General features: G+C 35.1%; 1 pseudogene; it reads right to left on the bottom strand.

Moving 5' to 3' along the window:
- LOC149580639 (3-dehydrosphinganine reductase TSC10A-like) overlaps positions 1 to 13,866 on the bottom strand; it is a 69,301-nt pseudogene extending 55,435 nt beyond the window's left edge.
- Positions 13,867 to 18,156: the final 4,290 nt, after the last annotated feature.

Genomic DNA, 18,156 nt, shown 5'->3' with positions numbered 1-18,156 from the left:
TGAGGGGAATCCTATAATTCTAGACAAGGTCTTGCAGCTCCTAGGAAAGGCCCAACTCCATCGGCTCCTAGTTCTAGAATTTAATCCATTGTCCATCAAGGGTGATAAAGCTTCGAGTCAAAGAGACGTACAATCTAGTACACCTCTTGCACATAGGTAGGAACTTAGTGTGCATGAGTGGGTTGTCTTGGAGCCATTGATCTTCCTAGATGTCAATAGAGTTTACATTCCCCATGATCCAACGACAACCCATCTTCAAGATTTTTTGGGTGTTAACCATATTGTTCCAGATCTTGGAACCTTAGGGGAGAGCATGTTCCAAAGGGAATTGATGGAAAGAAGACCCTCCAAGATATTTAGCCATCACAATGCTACATCAACTACCCTGAGAGTTCACCAATTTCTAGCTGATTTTGGTTAGGAGGGCCTTATTCAAGTGTCCTATACTTCTTATATTCAATCCTCCTAGTGCTTTAGGATGACAAACTTTCTCCCATCTTACCAAACTCATTCTAGACTTCTCTTTAGTGCTAGACCATAAAAAATTATGTTGGATTTTATCAAGAATGTCTCTAAATCTACCTAGGATTTTGAAGATGGAGAGGAAATACACCAAGATTCCCTACAAGGATGCAAAGAGAAGCTAGAGTTTCCCTGCATTGCTTAAAATTTTACCTTTCTAGCTTGTTTGTTTTCTCTCAAAGAATTCAACTGGTCCATTTCAATACTAATTGGGGACTTCCTTTATTGTGTGTGGGAGAACAACATAAGTGTTCGTGAAACGTGCCTCCTGGTAACCAAGAATACCGGTCACCTTTTCTCTCAAACTGGCAACAATGATAAAGAAATACACTTTTATTTTTTGTTAATTTATGCATTGACCAGAGATCAATGCATACTGATTTAGGGTGTCTCTCCATTCTCTAGCTTCATAAATAGAGGAGATATCAAATAAGAATGTATCATCCACAAACGACTGGATAATTTGTAGGGGACACCGAGAATGAGGTTTAATACCCTTAATTCTACCAAAGTTAGTCAAAGAAACTAAATTTTTGCTTAAAACCTCTACCACAATGATAAATAGGTAAGGAGATAGGGGGTCACCTTGATGTAAACCTTGGGAGGAAGAGAAGAATTTTTCAGGAGCTCCATTAATAAGCACCAAAAAAGTAAGAGAGGTCACAATGATTTTTATAATTCTAGTAACATTCTCATTAAAGCCAAGCTTGATGGGAATAGCATAAAGGAATTCCCTCCTAACCTTATCAAAAGGTTTGGAAATACCCAGTTTAAGGTGCATACATGGGTTCTTGATCCTTTGCATTGAATGAATTACCTCATGAGTGGTTATTACCACATCAAGAATCTGCCTCCCTAGCACAAAACCATTCTGGTAGGGGCCAATGAAATAATCAAGAAGGGGCTTGATATGATTTACCATAACCTTAGCAAGAACCTTATAAATTGTGTTACAAAAGCTAATGGGTCTGAAATCTTCTAGCCTTCTAGGGTCCTCCATCTTAGGGATGATAACAATGAATGTTTGATTGAGTTCCTTTAGTAGTTTACTCATTCTGATAAAATCACGAGCAACTTGGATTACATTGTACTTGACAATGTCCCAGAATTCCTAGAAGAAAGCTGGAGGAAACCCATCAAGACTAGGGGCTTTGGACTAGTTCATATTGAAAACAACCTTGTTGACTTCCTTCTCTTTGACCTTACTTGTCATATCCTCATTCATTTTGTCATTGATCACTGGCTGAAATGACATCATGATATCACTTTGCAAGTTACTATTAACCTAGGCAGCGGTCGTTATACATGGTTATTTGGCTATCATTTATTATGAGTACCTACTCTTGATGTTTATATGTTTACTAAATAGGTCCACATACATGCTCATTCTAACTTTCAGGAATTGAGTGTATGCCTATATACCTAGTCGTGGACACAAGTGATAGTGATTCTAGCCTTTCATACTAAGCAAATATCATTTCTATAGGGATGATATATCTATAATTAATTATTATATTAATATATCCATCTAATACATGGTTGGTAAATCCAGATTCATTATGCATTATTGAAAGACTAGTGGTGTGTTTGTACATTAGAGTTACCGTAGTTATCACGAAAGAGAGTTTTAATTAACATTTTTGAATTTAATTATTCTATAGTTATTTTATATTACCTGATGAATTTTCCATAGAGATATTCTATTTAATAGACATTGATTAATTTAATCTAGGTTGAGTTTGTGTTGATTTTGGGTTTTAGTTTAATTGGGATTTGACTATCCTTCCTACAAACTCTACAGTTGACCAATTTTTAAAAAATTGAAAACATCATGGATTTTTCTAAAAATTTAAGCATTTGATCTTCATGATCTGCATAGTTTGTAGTCGAAAACAACAAAGAAATTGGAAAAAAATCACTATGTTTTTGTGTATCTAGAAAAAAAAAAGCTTTTGACTTTGTTTTGTCTTTAGTGCATTGTGTCTAGAGATTAGCCTATCCCATTTAATTGTCCAAAGAGATTTTATTTTATTTTATTTGGTCTTTGGAAGAATTTAAGTGACTTTTAATGAGTAATTAGAATTCATTTCTCTCACTTTTTCATTTTGGGAGAGCATAAATTGCTTAAACATTCTTGTGAGGAATTTGGAGTTTTTCTTGTTGGGTTTGATACAGCTGTTAGATTCAAGATGTGTGGAGTGGCTCACTGGATTTGTGCCAAGATCAGTCCCCTTTGTTGAATGTGTTGATTGATTTGGTATTGGCTTTATTTATTCCTCTTCATTTTATGTTTTTCTTCGTTTGAGAGGTAGGGCTCTTCATTCCTCTGTTATTTATTTTTGTAATTACAACTTATTCATTGTTATTTCTATGCATATTTATGCTCTTTCCCCACTTATTTTAGCTCTTTCCATCCCTGGTTGTGCTTGTACACATTTTATGTTTTAAAATGCAAGTCTTTATACTGTTAGGGTACAAGAATTTTGTAAAGTGAATAAAAGTGGAATTTTATTTTATAAGTGTGTTTTTGGGTACATTTAGACCAATGTGTTTTATTTGCATAACAAAAATCCAAGTTTATCTTTTGACCTTTTTCTTGTTGCATCATTTTGCATGCCCTCACAAGCTTGTCATTTGTTAGTTTTGGCATGATTTAGATTTTGAGATTGATAGTCTTTGCTTTAAAGAGTATGTTGGTCAAGTCAAAATGGTCATAAGGCCTTCTAAGGATTCTATATCTTAGGTTGAAAGCGCCCTTTCATGTTAAAATGTTGATTTTTGTACCCTTGCTGAATTTTGCCAAAGATTGATATTTTTACAATCTAGAGCTTCTTGTTAGATTTTCGAGATGTGGATGTCATCTTGGATATTTGAGGGATGTTGGTATCCTATTTTTTATGTCAAATCATCTTGGGATTCATTCTCTTGGTAATGAGTCCAATAGAACTTGGTTGTGATTTATGTTTTTTCATTGAATTCTAGTCTATTATAAGATTCTTTGGTTTTTCTTTGGATTTTAGATGTGGTTTGAGACCACATCCTTGGAGAATAGTAAGGTTATTTCTCTTTCTTCTTCTTGGTGCTCAACTGATTATTGCCTCAATTTGTGTGTATCTAATACTCCCTAGTGTGGGGGTTGTTTATATTCAGTTGTTCCTTGCTTGTTTGACATCCTTAGAGAATATTTAAGTTTGGTTTTATTTCTTCTTCTTCATGCTCAAGTGATTATTGCCTCAATTTTTGTGTATCTAATACTCCCTAGTGTGTAGGTTGTTAATATTTAGTTGTTCCTTGCTTGTCTCATATCCTTGGAGAATAGTTAAGATTGGTTCTCTTTCTTCTTCTTCATGCTTGAGTGATTATTGCCTCAATGTGTGTATATCTAATACTCCCTAGTGTGGAGGTTATTAATATTCAGTTGTTCCTTGCTTCCTCTTAGTTCTAGCTTTTACTTTATGCATTTTTATCTTAAGATTCTTTTTTTTCGTCACTACTTAAGAAAATGTCATCTATGTTGCATCTGACCTGAGAATTTAGATGCATTTCAGCAGATTTTTGTTTGCATAGATTGGCATCTGCATTTTTTTATCTACACATATGATTTTTCATCTTCAGCCTTATTGGACTGTATCATTTTTATGTTCTCCAATTTATTCATCATCTGATTTTTTTCATATCTGAAAATTGGCATCTGCAATTTGGCATCTATGCAGTTTTTTTCACATATGATCATCCTTTGTTGTCTTCATCTATTAGATGATGGATGATGTTTTAAGTTACTTGAGTTGGTCCTTAGGGGTTCAAGTTGTCTTCCAGATCTATTTCAAGTTCTTTTTACATATATAAAATATATTTTGGCATACTCTTCTATCGTATACTTAAAATATATTTTATATATGTAATGATTCATTTGAGAGACATTCCAGCCAAAAGTTAGATAAAGATTCCAAATTCTAAAAGTCATCAAAGTAATTAGTCAGATTTTAGGAGTTTAAGATTTTAGGAATTTAGGCTTAGCCAGATTTCAGGTTTTAGCTTTAATGTTCAGTGTGGTTTTCCTTGGACTTGTACTTTGATTCCTTGGCTTTTACATGGTCTTTTGTAGATTGTTTCCATTTGTTGAATTATGCTATGAATATTTAGGATTGAAGTGATATTTTTGACCATGTTAGGAATATTTATTTTGGACTTTAAAAAAAAACATCTTTCTTGCATTAGATAGTATAGTATCTCCCTCTTGTCAATTGTAGATTTTATATGTACTCTTGTATTATTCTTGGGGATGTGTGTATTCTCCATTATGGGTACTTGGTTATAGGCTTGGGAATTTTTTGAAGTGTTAGAAAGACTTCCACTTGTTCTTTAAATAGCGTGTTATGCTATGTTTCTTGAGATTATGATCTTGTGTTGATGCTTATTTATTGCACATGGTTACTCTGCATTGTAGTAGGTAACTTCTATTAAAAATATTACTTAGTGCATGTTTTAATCTTGTATTCCTAGGATTCCCTAGTGGGCATAACAACTTTCCATCTCTTGTTAGAAATTGTTCACATAATTGTGTAAGTTAATTTTTCCTCAAAATTACTTCCATGTTTGAGAGATATGAATGTCATTATTAATAAGAGACGATGTGTCAAGGGGACATCTGCAAGAATTTTCCTAAGGGAAAAATTTACCCAGGAACTAAGAACTCAAACACAAGCACAACTGTAGAGCAGAAAGAGAGAGTATGATTAAAATGATGATATATTCATTCAATATGCATTGTTAAGTACACTAGGAGTGCCTATATATAAAAGCCTCTGAGATACATCTAGAATGCCTCAAAATCAGCATCATGATAAGTCATACAACTAGGCACATGTCCACTAGATATGGGTTATCCTCCATTAAGCACGAAAGTAAGTGCGATGATGAGAGAATAAGCCTACAAGGGTGTGACATGCAAATTAGTGTTGTAGACACCATGTGCTAAAATAGAGTTTCATACTCCTATGTTGTCAACATGACAACTCAAAAAAGGTGCACAAACTCTTAAGTGTCTCATAAAATAAAATAATAAAAAATAATAAAATAATGCATTAACCTAAGTAAACTTAAGTGTAAATAGTGAATACGTATTTACACCAAAACCCCCCCTTAAGTGCAACTTAGGGGAATCCCCTTAAGCTTACAAAAACTAGGATGAAGAGCATAATGGTTCCTGGCTACTAGGCCATGTTAGGTACCCATGTACATAATGAAATGCAATCTCCCATAAAGCGGAGAAAGAAGGAAAACCACATGGGAAAAACCCTCCCCTGAAAAGATAGATAAAAGGGATACATGGATGGATGGAGTAATCAAGACCACCACACCCCCCCCACCCCCCATTACGACATACATCCAATATATACAAAAGTAAAGAAGGAGAGAGACAAAACCTCATAAGAGGAAAATGTCCCCCCCATATGAAAGAAGAGGAAGAGAGAAAAGGTAGTCCCCCCCCGCAAATGAAGAATGCCGACAAGTAAAAGCCACTTCAAGGAAGAATTTGGTCCAAGAATGCTTAATGACGTTTCTCCCCTTTGGAAAAAAAGAAGGCAAAGGTACAATCTAGAAGATGTATGGTGGCCCTGAAACCTGCTCAAGTATCCCTATGCTAATGCTGATGCTCACCCTTTCAAACTGTGTTGAAAAAAATGAATGGAGATCTGGCAAGGATGGTTGTTGAACTTGTTCCAATGAACCATCTATCTCCTCAACTGAAAAAGAGACCTCCAACAACTATTGTTCATAAGGATCCACAATCACACCAACCTATGAAGATTGATCATGTAGAGAATGGACATGAGGATCAGAGTGAGCCCTCACAAAAACTATAGAAGGATCACCTTCATCAATGAGAAGATGTAAGTCCTCAAGACTATCTCCCAAATCAAATGAAGTTGGAGTTGGAATACAAGATGTACCATGCTGTGTTGGACCTTTCACTAGGGCAATATAAGCATGTGGACTAGATTGATGATGTGACCTCTCACTGTAATTGTTGATAGAACCCCATGTGTCTGAATCTATTGAAGCATTGTTGTCGGTGTCACTATTAGTTTCCACGGTGTATGAAGTGTGGAGAGGATTAGAGGATAAGCTTGGTGAACTTTCCTCAAAGTGAACATCCTTCTCCAAAAAAATCTCATGAGTCTATAGATCCATAAGTCTATATGCCTTCAACATTGTCTTCATACCCGATGAAAGTACAAGGCCTAGGTGCTAGTGCCTTGCAACCCCTCAAAGATAGGTTTTCCCATGCTGGACAACCAAAGACTCTAAGGTGACTCACAATTGGCTTTCTGTCGCACCATGCCTCAAAAGGAGTCTTGTAGTCTAAGGCATTATGAGGAGACCTATTAAGTATGTGAGTAGCACTACTAATGGCTTCAACTTCTAATGTAGGATCAAGAGACTTGGATTTTATCATGCAACTTGCCATGGTTTTTAGAGTCCTAATCCTCATAGCTGCAATATTTTTCTTGTGTGGATTGAATGTTGGTGGATTCTGAAGATCAATTCCCACAAGTCTGCAAAAGTCCTTAAGTCTTCTATCTACATATCTATTCTCATTGTCCACCCATAGTATCTTGATGGCTTTCTTGGATTTGTGTTCAACATGAGTCTTAAAGTCTTGAAGCTTATGAAAAAATTCATTCTTATGATGAAGGAAGTAGACCCAAGTGAATCATGAAATGTCATCAACAAATGTGAGGATGTAGTGGCCTTGGCTTACTGAAGTCACTGCAAAGGATCCTACTAAAACCATGTGAACCAAATGAAGAATAACTGGAGCTCTAGAAGACTTCCCTTTATCATACTTCTCCTTGAGATTCATATCCACTAAACATGATGAACATTCTCCCTTAGAAAATTTAATGTTAGGTAGACCTTTGACTATATGTTTTGAGCAAAGTTGTTGAAGAGAGCGGAAGTCAAGGTGACCAAACCACTCATGCCATAATGTGATTTGTGAAGTAGAGTGAGTCAACAAAGCTTGAGAAGGAGACTTAGCCACAAAGTGGGAGAAGAAATAAAGCCTCTTGTCATCATTTAATTTCCCTACTACAACCAATGAATCATCTCTAAGACTGCGCACCATCATTGAATCTGGAAGGAACTCAACTTTATGACCATCTCCAAGGTGAGTGATTTGGTAAACTGAGAGGAGATTGGAGCTAAGGTTTGGAATGTACAGAACATCTTTGAATTCCCCATTTTCCATTTCCACATGTCCTTTCCCTTCAACTTCCATTTTAGTATCATCTCCCATGAAGATGTGTGGTACCTTTGACTACTTCAATGAAGAAAAGTCTCCCTTTGAAGAACCCACATGGTAAGAGGCACCTGAGTCAAGTATCCATTCCGAAGAAGAACTTGTGTTTGCCATAACTACTTGCCCTTTACCCTTTGAAGAGGTTGGAGTAGAATCCTTGGAAGTACCTGACACTTGAATCTTGTTCCTCTTGAGTACATTTTCCAACTCATCGATTCTTTTAGTTTTGCAATGATGCTTCTCATGATTTGGCTTTTTGCAGTATGCACAAAATAGTTTGTCCTTCTTTTCATTACTTTCCTTCTTGTTGGAAGATGAACTGCCTTGCTATGAGGAGGATTGTTGTGTCTTAGATTGTGTTTTTTGCTTCCATTAATTCCTTTTGTTGTTTCTTTTCCCTCCTTGACTTGATTGGTGCTCATCACTAGCCACCAAGGCTTTAGTCTTTGATGACTTGATAAGTCCTAAATCCATCAAGTGAGATTGTTCAACAATCAACATCTCTGCGAATGCATCAAATGAAGGCTTCTGGTAAGAAGATCCCATGGTCAACCTATGAGTATTGAAACTTGAAACAAAGGAAGCATTCTTTGAAGGTAGCCTCTTTAGGATGTGATAAATCAACTTTTCATCCTTCATGGGATTTCCACAATCTTTAAGAAGTTCCCTATACTCATTGGCTTTGTTGATGTAATCTTGAATTGTGTCAAAGTTCTTTGGATCCAAGAGAAGTAGATCATCCTCAATCTAAAATCCCTTTTCTTCATCCACCTTACCATACAATGATTTAAGTTTTTCCCAAATTGTTTTGGATTCTATACAACTGGCAATGTGAAACAACAGATCTCTATGAACACAATTCCTAATAACTCCTAAAGCCTGTCAGTCTTGAGCTTGCCAATTAATGAGTTCTTTATCATTAGTAAGTTTGGTAATTGTACCATCAACATAAAGACTATTTCCTGTTTCCATTAATCTACTCCATGAAATAGCTTTCCATGTAGAATAATTGCGTGAAGTTAGAGGTGGACATTTAAAACCCATGATGCAAAAAATGAAAAGAGCACAAAAGAGAGACACAAGAACACAATACACACCCCCCCCATTTCACTCAATCAAAAGACCCCCCCAAAAAAGATGCTTTTGGCACTTTATAAGTAGTGCATGTACAATGGGCCACTTGTCAAAAATGAACAAAGTGGACTTTCTAATTTTTCTTTTACAACTACCCTTTGAGGCTCAAACTTGTCACTAAGCACTGTAGCTCAAATGTACAACAATTCTGAAAAGTAATCAAAGCTTTACAATGCAAAAAAAGCCCTAGTTCTAAAAGTGAGAATTTTTTCCATACAACCCTAGAATCTGACTATAGATCTAGAAAGTAGACAAAAAATAATGCACTTTCAAAAAAAATGAAACTTAAAAAAGTGACCAGATGTGCCTATATGGAGCGTTTGAAGTTGTAAAATGTAGGATTATGTAGGTGCAGTCACCAAAAAATGCAATTTCTAAAAAATCTTTGCACCAAAACTAAAAAATAACATATCACTTATTTCAAAAAAAATGCAACTGAATCAGAGTTCGGACGTCCAAGTTATGGGCTCACAAAGTTAGGCTCCCAAATCAAAAGGCAATCTGGAGAGGGTTTTGGAAGAAAAACTGCGAGCTAAAATTTGATGGTCAAATAGTTGTCGCAACAGTTATAAATTTCCTAATTTTGACGGTCAAACAACCATCAAATTTAACATAATGAAATGCTAACGTAAGCAAAAAATAGGCCCCCTACTGATGTGTTAAGCTGACTGGGCATACGGATCCGTACGGATGTGACACATGTCCTGTATGGAATTGGCATGTCAGATCCTGCATGGCAGGTGATGTGGCACCTACGTGTTCACTTAGTCGGCTACTGATGTGGCTCGGACTGTGTGTCTATATGACATGTCAAATACTAGACATGTGGTACGCAATTGTTGGCTGAGCAGTTTGTACATTGACTACATAGGTGGCAGTAATTGATTCGTCCATGGGGTACCTACATGTCAAGGCTAAGGATGACACATGGTAGCATTTAATTGGCCGCTGGAGCATAGATAGGTTGGAGGATGTCACTTGGCTGAGTGGAAGTGATGCCACGTGGTGTATGTGGGTCGTTCCTTCACTACGCAATTGTTAGGAGGAGAATGCACTAGGAAATTCAAAAAGTGGTGCCGAAGAAGATACTTCCATCTGCCAAAAAAAAAGGAGCAGATGCCACCGAGAGAAGATGATTCTGTTTGCCAGAAGTCTACTCGCTAGAGAAGCTCAAGCTGTCAGTTGTGTGTGATATATATATATATCCCACATGCACTATAGGTTTGAACTTGAAGGTGTTTAAAAACAAAGCAGCAAAGACTTCAAACAACAAAGCCACGATCGAAGGTGGAATATGAGGCTCAACTACCGAAATTGGTTGTTGCCTGGCCAGAAAAGGTGGTTATGCTGGAACATATTGCCCACTGCAAATGTGGTACGGTCGTTGGTTTATTGTGTAATATGACTGCGAATATGTGTGCAGACTTGCCAATTTAAATGCCCTCTTGCAATTAATAAAATATACCCCCAAATGGCAGAGCCGGGGTGTCACTACTCAGTTCTGCTAAAAAAAAATTCTCTGATGGGTGCCTGACCCAAAAAGTAATTCAAATAGATTTGCAAATGACCATACCCAAACTACAAATCAGGGCCTCTAGGTGCTGATTTGCAAAAAAAATTCCTCACGTTTGACTAGGCCAAGGTAATCGAGTTTATAGTCGATCTTCACTGATTCAACATTTTGGTTCTGGACACTCCCAGTTTCTATAGTACTCCAGATTCAAGCTAAGGTGTTGAAGCAACAAATGGTCTCGAACAGCTACGTGATGAGAAAATCTCCAAGTTCTGATATCATGTAAGAATTTTCCTAAGTGAAAAATTCACCTAGGAACTAAGAACTCATACACAAGCACAATTGTAGACCAAAAAGAGAGAGTATGATCAGAATGACGATATATTCATTCAATATGCATTGTTAAGTACATTAGGGGTGCTTGTATATAAAAGCCTCTGAGATACATCTAGAATGCCTCGAAATCAACATCATGATAAGTTATACAACCAGGCACATGTCTTCCAGATATGGGTTATCCTCCATTAAGCATGGAAGTAAGTGCGATGATGAGAGGATAAGCCTACAAGGGTGTGACATGCAAATTAGTGTTGTAGACATCATGTGCTAAAATAGAGTTGCATACCCCTGTGTTGTCAACATGACAACTCAAAAAAGGTGCACAAACTCCTAACTGTCTCATAAACTAAAATAATACAATAATGCATTAACCTAAGTAAACTTAAGTAAGTGTAAATAATGAATACATATTTACACCAACAACATTGCATGATAAAAATATGTATTTAATTAGAAACATTGGTAATACCACCTTGAATCTTTCATTTAGGAAATTATAATTTAAATATCATGATCAAATGAGCAATGAAATTGGAGTCATCTGACTTACAATTTTGGCAACATCACATTATTACCATCGATATCATTCCTAAGCATTAATTAGGGCAGTGATCAAATTGTGACTTCCTTCAAAAGGGCATGAAACATAATTTTCTCCTCCCTCAATGAGGATTTGTATACATGAAGGAACCTCTTGCTTCACCTACTACTACATGGAAAAATAGATGAACGAAGCTCTATTGACCACTCCACGCTAACATGTATGTTAGCACTTCCATGCTCGCTCACTGAAACTCTTGCATGCACAATAAAACTACCTGTTAGTATCCAATGTGACTTGTATATAAGTGCAAGCTCTCTTGATATTTAAGAAAAAGTTCCATCAACTTTATAATGAAAAACTACACTTGGCATTTATAGGATTGGGTATTTGTGATTATAGTAATTCAATGTACACGATGAATCAGTTTAAAACAAGGGAAGAACACTCAAAGTTGCAATTTGCAAGAAAACCAATAAATTATTTATTTCTTTCAACTTCAATTTCATCCAAAATATACATCTTTATTTGGATTTGATCCAAAGGGGCTTATATAAACTGACACCAACTCAACCAACTGTAATTTTAAAGTTTCAACTATTGAAAATGGGTAGTTGGTTAGTTTTGTGAAAAGCTGCATTACTGACAAAGTGTTGTTAAGAAACATTTGATCAATTTCAACAACTTTTGCATTTTTTATATTGCACCAAAACCTTTTGTAAAAATGTTCAATAGGTGCATTATGGCACCAAAAGATTCAAAACCTCTAGAAACATCTAATCCTACTATACCATGGATGGGTTGACTAGTTTGACTGGGAAGGCTTATATTGGATTACTCATGCCAGTGGTCTTACATGTTGGATCATTATTACATTATATTGGGTCTATAAGACTTTAGACATCCTACTAAAACCTAGATTCACCATTTAGACTCGTGGCATCCCATGAGTGTTGTTTGCCTTCAAGGTGCTCCTGCACCAAAGATAATCATAATGATACTGATTTTCTTTTAAATATGGATAATATATGAATTTCACCATTGAAATTATTTATATAAATTTGAGATTTAGCTTTTTCTTTCCTGAGTAAATTTCTAAAATTTCTTATTATTTATATATTTAATAGCATAATAAACATAACTAGGGTAGAAAAAGCTGATGAGTCTCATAGGAATATATAATATCAACTCAACCAAAGCCATTCCAAATGAGTCTGCAGGCACGGGTCCACGAGATAATGTCAACAGTGCAAGACTAATGAATCCTCTTGTGACGAGAAATGTTCCATTCTTTATCGCTTCCAATGTATATTTTGCAACATGCTCAGGTTTCTCTGTTTTGCTTCGATTATAGAAAGTTGTGGCCTTGACAATCTGCAAGATATTTCTGTCATCTTCCAAGCCACCTATATACATTGAAAATATAGAAACAAAATTAGATAATGACGACTTGAAGGATACATTAATGGACTTGAAAAATTGATTGAACACTACTTTTTAGATTAGATGTTTGTTTGAGTGCTAGCATGTTTAATATACTTTTCTAAAACCTCAAAGAAATATATGTACAAATAATTACAAAAAGTGTGTAAGAATGTTAAGTGGGATCTTTTTAGATATTGGTATATTATTTCATTTAGATAAGGATTTAGATCAAGATCTTTATCTTGCAATCTAAAATACGTATTTGTTTTGGTGAAGTAATGTGATGAGAAAATAAAAGTAGTTGTTAAAAAACTATTGGAATTTTGGCTATAGAATATTTTTTGTCTAATTATTATCGGTCATATAATTTATCGTTATGATTAAATAATAGATAAAAAAAACATATAATGTTTATCTAAAATGTTGATGTTAAACATTTTACACAATCAAATGCTAAAACAAATATTATGTTGATGAGTACTAGGAGATATTTAAAACAAAAAATGTTATATTATATGAGGAGTCAAGTGTGTAGTTTTTGAATCAAATTCATTGCTCTAAGTAGTGGTTCACAAGAACCCATCTCTCACTAGACAGAATGGAATACTTAGCACTCATTACTTCTAGGTGATGCGTACAAAAAGTGAAGCATGATGGAAACTTTGTAGTAGGCGCTTAGATTAGTATTGAGATAGGTGACCTTCCTAGACCTGCATTGCAAACCAGCACATCAATAGCCCTCCATTCAAATGACTCTTTTATTGTCTTTGCCAATGCTTCATATACACCCACATCTGCAATCTATTCAAAATTAAAAATCAGATCAGACATCACGATTTCTAGGTTTTGAGATAAGCTTAAAAGGGAAGAATAAGATAAAACCTTGGTTAATATTTTATGTTTGGTGTCACCATCTTTAGCAAGAATTCGTTCTCCCTTCTCCAAATTAGTGGAGCTTATGTCTACGATTGTGATGAATGCTCCTTGAGAGAGAGCCTCTTTGGCAATGGCAAGCCCAATTCCACTTGATCCACCTGTTATCAGAACATGCTTCCCCTCAAGAGATTGCAGCCATGGTGATCTCATCTTCACTGGAATGGAACAAAGGAAGAAAAGAGGAGGCTTTGGTGATTTGCTTCAATAGACTGCAGAGTTATTTATATGTGCTGCAGCTGGGAACTCCTCTCTCTTTACTTGGGTTGATATGTTCAGCAAGACCATAAAATGTTAACACACCGACTTTGAGATGCTTAGATTCCATAAAGCGTTTTTTATGTTGCAGGTGGGGAGTACAATTATTTATGATTGTAATTAGATCCCATAAAGATGCCCAAAATTAGATCTGTCGTTCGAGTGGACACCAATTTTATGTTAGTGCATTCATTAAGACTATAATCAATTAAACAAAAGTACTCCGTACACCAAAGAAATATAACTGTTTATTATTAGTCCCTGTCTATGTTTTCATTAGGCGCGCTTTTCATTTTTAGCACAGAAAATAAATTTTACAGTTCTAAAGTTTCAATGGTAATATTTTTGAAATCATAAAAACTATTAAATTTATTTATAAAAACAAAAAAAATCTGCAATGCAGTGATAAAAACTATATTTATTGAACTGACAGCAACATTTATTTCTAAGATCAGATTCTTGGTCGGGAATTTTTTAATTTTAAACGCCTGTAGTGGGCTACCTCGTACCTCCACTCTTATTGGGTAGGTTGTGAAGACCAAAAATAAAATAAAATTATTTATAACCTACGGAAATGTGCATTAATCTTCCAAAATTCATTAATGAAATATAGCTGTCAATCATAATCCAAACTTTTTAATGTGGATTCCGTGGGGATTATTTAATACACATAATATTAAAAAAGTACGAGAGAAGTTGTTTTGCATTCACATCTCAGTCAAGGACCTTGTCTACAACTAAATAATTAATTTCACCGGAGATATTTAGGTGGAGCTTCGATTTGAAAACCGAAACGAATTTACCATGGTTAACTTTGGGTATTGGCAGCGTTAAAGAAAACCAAAAAAAATAGCTGGACAATTTGAGCCTGTCATCTACGATTAACATTTCCCAGCAACACCACGAGACCACGAGCTGGGTTTTGAAAATTGAATATATTTATTAGTCGGAACCTCTCTTAATTAATTTTTACAATCTAAAAAATCTCAGATTCAAAAGTTTAATGAAATTTTATTTTTTAATTTAATTTCTTTCACTAATTTCTAATTTTTCATGGATCAATACAAATTTTGTTGGTTATAAATAAAATTTCAATTAAAATAAATAATAAAAATAAAAGCAACAAATATGTATTAATTAATCAAAACTATTAATGATGATATTACTACACATTAAATATCATCCTTGTCAAGAGCTCTTGCATGACATACCACCAAACATATGCATGTCTTGTCATGGTCAATATAGTCATTGTGATGTGAATATCAGGATTTAACTGTGTGATTTTTGAGTCAAACTCGATGACCCATGTTTCATGAGTAGTGATTCAACATGAATCCATCTCTCATGAGAATAAATGGAACACTTAGCACTCATTGGATCTAGGTGATGCTCACAAGGGTGAAGCACCGGGACTTCCCGGGAGGTCACCCATCCCAGTACTACTCCAACCTGAGCGCGCTTAACTACGGAGTTTCCTCCACAGTTAAACCCAAAGCTTGCAACCCCATTTGCAAAACCTTCACCAAGTGTTGTGCCTTATGAACCATTCATTAGAAAGCCCCTTAAGCTCATCAATTGATAAGTAGGAGATGATTTCCACAGCTAGTCAATTGATGAGCTTAAGGGGCTTTCTAATGAATGGTTCATAAGGCACAACACTTGGTGAAGGTTTTGCAAATGGGGTTGCAAGCTTTGGGTTTAACTGTGGAGGAAACTCCGTAGTTAAGCGCGCTCAGGCTGGAGTAGTACTGGGATGGGTGACCTCCCGGGAAGTCCCGGTGCTTCACCCTTGTGAGCATCACCTAGATCCAATGAGTGCTAAGTGTTCCATTTATTCTCATGAGAGATGGATTCATGTTGAATCACTACTCATGAAACATGGGTCATCGAGTTTGACTCAAAAATCACACAGTTAAATCCTGATATTCACATCACAATTTGACTAGCTGTGGAAATCATCTCCTACTTATCAATTGATGAGCTTAAGGGGCTTTCTAATGAATGGTTCATAAAGCACAACACTTGGTGAAGGTTTTGCAAATGGGGTTGCAAGCTTTGGGTTTAACTGTGGAGGAAACTCCGTAGTTAAGCGCGCTCAGGCTGGAGTAGTACTGGGATGGGTGACCTCCCGGGAAGTCCCGGTGCTTCACCCTTGTGAGCATCACCTAGATCCAATGAGTGCTAAGTGTTCCATTTATTCTCATGAGAGATGGATTCATGTTGAATCACTACTCATGAAACATGGGTCATCGAGTTTGACTCAAAAATCACACAGTTAAATCCTGATATTCACATCACAATTTGACTAGCTGTGGAAATCATCTCCTACTTATCAATTGATGAGCTTAAGGGGCTTTCTAATGAATGGTTCATAAGGCACAACACTTGGTGAAGGTTTTGCAAATGGGGTTGCAAGCTTTGGGTTTAACTGTGGAGGAAACTCCGTAGTTAAGCGCGCTCAAGCTGGAGTAGTACTGGGATGGGTGACCTCCCGGGAAGTCTCGGTGCTTCACCCTTGTGAGCATCACCTAGATCCAATGAGTGCTAAGTGTTCCATTTATTCTCATGAGAGATGGATTCATGTTGAATCACTACTCATGAAACATGGGTCATCGAGTTTGACTCAAAAATCACACAGTTAAATCCTGATATTCACATCACAATTTGACTAGCTGTGGAAATCATCTCCTACTTATCAATATAGTCATTGTCAATATCGGCTATTTTAATAACAATTAAAATCTATAAATAGCTTTATCAATGTTTCAAAAATACTTTGACATGAGAATTTTATATAAAATATGAATTTCAAATTATAGTATATTTAAAAGCTATTATTGAATAATTATTTAAGTTAGTTGATGTAGAAAATAAATTTAAAAATTAAGAACCTTGTTATTGATTAAAATAGTTTAAATAATTTTTTTAACTAAGGTTCAAAATAAATTTGAAAAATAAAAAATGAAATTGTTTAGTTGAAGTTATTTAAATATATTCACTCCAATATTATTATTTAAATACCAAACTAGTTTACCAAATAGATCAACTTACTAAAAGTCAATTTTTACCTTAGCATGGGTACTTAGAAATTCTCAATAGCAATTTATTTACTACTATTCTAAATACATCTTTCGACACAAATTAATACTTGTAAAACACTAATGCAAATTAAGAAATTAAAAGAAATATGTTTAATGCTTATCTATGGATTGTGGAAATAAACACTAATGCAAATTAAGAAATTAAAAGAAATATATTTAATGCTTATCTATGGATTGTGGAGATCTATTCATAAATGTATTTAAGTGACAATTAATATAAATTAAAGCTATTTTAGAACTTTGAACCAATAGCTATATGAGCTTATTTAACATTAAAAAATGTAGTCCTTTAATTGTTCTAAGAAAAGTTCTTATGCACAAATGTGTTGTAAACTTGTATTTTTTTAGTTCCTTTTTTTTTTTTATTGAAACAAAGCAAATTTACAAAGAATAACAGCTACACGAGGTGGCTAGAAGAGAGATTCAACATATAAAACAAATCACTACAAGATAATTAACAACTGGCATTACATTGAAAGGACATGATGAAACACTTTGCAAAGGTCCATATGGTCAGTTTTTTTAGTTCTTGACACCTATGAGAGTATTTGTTGCCCAATTACTGCAATTTCCTTCTTCAGTGCAATAGGTAGGGACTCAAGCTCTAACAAGAGCTCTTGTTAGTATTAGTAATAAGATTTTGAAATTCAAGATTTTTTTTTTCTTAATCTCACCTATGCATCAAATTCTTAAAACAACAATTTGAATAATTAGGCACTAGTTTTTAAGCTATAAAGCAATGGGGTAGCATACATCTAACCTGACATAGATATTGTTAGTTCCTATCTTATATATAAGGCAGGGAACCGATTGAACTTCAGGTGGACGGTATTAATTTTCTATGGCAAAAATATATTGTTCCAAGCTAAGGTTTTTAGCATAATATTTTTTAATTCATTTTACAACATTTAATATCTAAATTCTGATTGGTCCAAGACCAATTTCCTAGGGAAAATTCCAATTTTCGAGAATCCAAAAAGCAGGAAAAAAGTAAAGACTTACCATAACACATGTCCAAAAATATATATGCTGCACTCTTTAAAGCTTGCCATCTATTTAAACTTGCTTTTTTCCAAATAGC

Source organism: Cupressus sempervirens, chromosome 1 (assembly GCF_028749045.1).
Source record: "Cupressus sempervirens isolate cs-2001-9-10 chromosome 1, ASM2874904v1, whole genome shotgun sequence".
NCBI classification, from domain to species: Eukaryota; Viridiplantae; Streptophyta; class Pinopsida; order Cupressales; family Cupressaceae; genus Cupressus; species Cupressus sempervirens.
This window is presented reverse-complemented; position numbering and strand designations above follow the sequence as displayed.